The sequence below is a fragment of the Balaenoptera musculus genome, chromosome X, assembly GCF_009873245.2.
Source record: "Balaenoptera musculus isolate JJ_BM4_2016_0621 chromosome X, mBalMus1.pri.v3, whole genome shotgun sequence".
Classification (NCBI taxonomy): domain Eukaryota; kingdom Metazoa; phylum Chordata; class Mammalia; order Artiodactyla; family Balaenopteridae; genus Balaenoptera; species Balaenoptera musculus.
Window position 1 is genome coordinate 112,302,857 of NC_045806.1, and position 3,902 is coordinate 112,306,758.

At 38.5% G+C, this 3,902-nt stretch overlaps 1 non-coding gene across 1 annotated transcript; it reads left to right on the top strand.

Annotated features, from left to right (window-relative positions):
* Window positions 1–732: 732 nt before the first annotated feature.
* LOC118889360 lies at window positions 733–839 on the top strand. The gene has a single exon (XR_005018497.1). It is a non-coding gene; the product is annotated as a U6 spliceosomal RNA (small nuclear RNA).
* Window positions 840–3,902: the final 3,063 nt, after the last annotated feature.

Here is a 3,902-nt window from a genome sequence, read left to right on the forward strand (position 1 = left end):
GGACCCTTGTTGGAGCCCAGCTCGGGAGGGTCAGTAACAAATCTAAAACGTCTCTAAAAAATAAAATAAGGTTTTTTAAAATTGGAGAATAGTTGATTTACAATGTTGTGTTAGTTTCAGGTGTATGGCAAAGTGAATCCGTTATACATATACATATATCCACTCTTTTTTAGATTCTTTTCCCATATAGGCCATTACAGAGTATCAAGTAACATTCCCTGTGCTATATAGAGTAGGTCTTTATTAGTTACCTACTTTATATATAGTAGTGTATATATGTCAATCCCAATCTTCCAATTTTAATTTTTAAAAAATTACTGAGGCCAGCTTAGCTGGGTTAAGGGCTGAGCTGGAAGGGACCGAGCCTCTGTTAAAACCTGTGGTGCCTCACACCAGTACAGATTGGGGTTCTGTTATCATGGAAAACGTGGTGGTGGTAGGCAATCAATGGTGTCTACAACATGTCCCAGGATATATTCAGACATTTTAAAATGTGGAATGAATAGATAACACCCAGATGTACTTGTGCGATTATAGATAAAATAGTTAGATACTAGCTAACAGTGGAATAAAACTATTAAAATCCAAACCCACTGGAAAAACTAAACTAGTACAGTAGTCTACTTGGTGGGCACTATCATGGATGAAAAGTGGAGCTGACCTCAAAATGCTAGAAACAAATTACCACATATTTCATCCATTCAACAAAGATCAGATCAAAAAGGGAAGGGAGCGCTTGCTTCAGCAGCACATATACTAAAATTGGAACAATACAGAGAAGATTAGCATGGCCCCTGTGCAAGGATGACACACAAATTTGTGAAGCATTCCATATTTTTAAGCAACCTAAATGTCCATCTATGGATGAATGGATAAAGAAGATGTGGCACATATATACAATGGAATATTACTCAGCCATAGAAAGGAATGAAATTGAGTTATTTGTAGTGAGGTGGATGGACCTAGAGTCTGTCATACAGAGTGAAGTAAGTCAGACAGAGAAAAACAAATACCGTATGCTAATACATATATATGGAATGCAGGACAGGAATAAAGACGCAGATGTAGAGAATGGACTTGAGGACGCAGGGGGGAGAGGGTAAGCTGGGACGAAGTGAGAGAGTGGCATGGACATATATACACTACCAAATGTAAAATAGCTAGTGGGAAGCAGCTCCATAGCACAGGGAGATCAGCTCGGTGCTTTGTGACCACCTAGAGGGGTGGGATAGGGAGGGTGGGAGGGAGACGCAAGAGGGAGGGAATATGGGGATATATGTATACATATAGCTGATTCACTTTGTTGTACAGTAGAAACTAACACAACATTGTAAAGCAATTATACTCCAATAAAGATGTAAAAAAAAAAAGGGAAATTTCTTTCAGAAAATCCAAGTAGAATTCAGTAAATGCACAATGAAGGATCATGATTTTGCATTTATTCCATAGGAAAATAAACAATATACTTCAGGCTTCCTTATGTTTATACAAGTATACTCCATAGTTTCTTTGATGTCTTCAGTATAAAGGCACACTAATACCAGTTTTTAATAGGGAGTAAGAGTGATATAGTGAACATTTAATTTTGAGGAGTTGGCAAAAAGATTATTTTTAAGTTTACTTCAAAGGAAAAGGATGAAATAATAAAAGATGAAAGACTGATTCATGTTCTCAGTGCTAGTTAATTTAGAAGACTCCACAGTCCCATTTTTATCTGCTGACTGCAATCTTTCTAAGATAATTGATCTAGGTTTCTGATTTATTGCATTTGCTGTCACTCATTGTATTGTTTGCCAGATTAGAAGTGTTTGATATATAAATTTATGTACTAGGTATAATTTCAATATGTCATCTAGTCTTTGTTCATCTTTCACTGTCAGTTGATGGCTTAAAATTGGCTCTCCAGGAAATCTTAATTCACTATTATCTAACTGCTGCATTAAAAAATAATGAGGGAGGGACTTCATCACCTATCATTTCAAACATAATTCCATAAACCCTACACCCTCAGAGCTACAGCATGATTAGTTTGGTTGGATTCTAAATTATTGAGTCCAGTTCATAACAAATTTACAACAATAATATTGCAAGTCCCATGAACCAGATTCACTTCCTGGAATTAGGAAAACAGGAAGTACTTCTAAAACAAGTCTAAGGACATCAGTGGTATTCACAGTATCAAATGGATGAGTACAATAATATCAAATCCAATAGCAGATAGGAAAGTGTTCTTATTTGGTGGGATTGGTACCTTCTGTGTTTGTGACAAAGTAAAACAGACGATAAATACAAGTCCAAGTACCTGCTACAGAGCTAACAGAAGGGATGTTTAGCCGTGGGCCCTGGAGAGTACATATGCCTCAACTGTAAATCAGGAGGAAATACTAGAGTAAGTGCATAGAAGGAAGTTTGTTTCCAGCTTTCTCAGTGACTTGTTTTTCATAGAGAGAAGTTGAAAAATCTACAAGAGGGGATGACCCATGAAATTCAAGGAACAGAGCAATGATATCTCAGAAAGTAACAATTTGCTTCAAAAGAAGTTTCTAAGAAGCTGTGGTGAGTAATGCGTTACTCAGAAGCCGTTAACCCACAATTCCCCCTGAGGGCAAGTCTGCTGGGAGAGCCCCCCCCCACCAACAAGTTACAGAGCAGGGACTTTTGTGTTTCAATTCAAACAAGCTTATCAAGACCACAGTGGTTCAGGAAATAGGCGACAAAGGAAAGTACAATAAATAAAGTGCTCTTCACAATGAAATTTATCAAACTTTTTGAGAAAAGTAACTATCAAAAGAATTTTGCATAATACCTTACCCCAGGGGGTTGAAATCAAAGTTTCACAAATTCTTAATCTTCCTAGGAAGTTGGAAAAAAAGATGTAGCACATAGCAGTACAAGAGAGCAACATCATTCATTCATTCATTCAATAAACATTTATTTAGCACCTACTATGTGTAAAATTCTGTGTAAAACATAGAGGATACAAAATCAAGGAAGACACGGTGCTGGCCCCCAAGAGGTGTGTTGGAGGGAGACAGGCAAATAAACCCATGATTCCAGTCAAGTGTAGGGAGTCCTAGGGTGTATCTGCACAGGGATTACCCCCACCTTCATTCTGTTCCCTCCAGGCATCCTTTCTCATCTATTCCCCCAAAATGTATAGATGGAAATAGAAAATTCTAGAAAAAGGAAAGGTAGAGAGGGTTATGAAATGAGCAGAAATCCAGAGTGTAGCAAATTGACCAGATCTGGTTTTGTCAACAAATAAATTGCAAGAAAAAAAAAAAGAGGGAGGGGGAAACCTTAGATTCAAAGAGATCTAGAAAAACATAACAACCAAATGTAATGTGTGAAGTTCGTCTAGATCCTGATTCAAACAAATCAAAAGCTATAGGACACAGGGGAAATTGAACACTATCTGGATATTTGATATTAAGAAGTCATTGTCAAATTTTTTTTAATTAGTTAATTATTTATTTTTGGCTGCTTTGGGTCTTTGTTGCTGCGCGCGGGCTTTTCTCTAGTTGCAGAGAGCCAGGGCTACTCTTTGTTGCGGTGCGCAGGCTTCTCATTGCGGTGGCTTCTCTTGTTGCAGAGCACGGGCTCTAGGCTCACGGGCTTCAGTAGTTGTGTCTCACGGGCTCTAGAGCACAGGCTCAGTAGTTGTGGCGCACGGGCTTAGTTGCTCCACGGCAGGTGGGATCTTCCCGGACCAGGGCTCGACACCGTGTCTCCTGCATTGGCAGGTGGATTCTTAACCACTGTGCCACCAGGGAAGCCCATTGTCAAATTTTTTAAGTGGATAATGGTATTGGAGTTGTGCCTTTTTTTTTTTGAGTCCTTATCTCTTAGAGACTCATACCAAAGTGTTTACAGATGAAGTGATAGGATGGTAGAAATTTGCT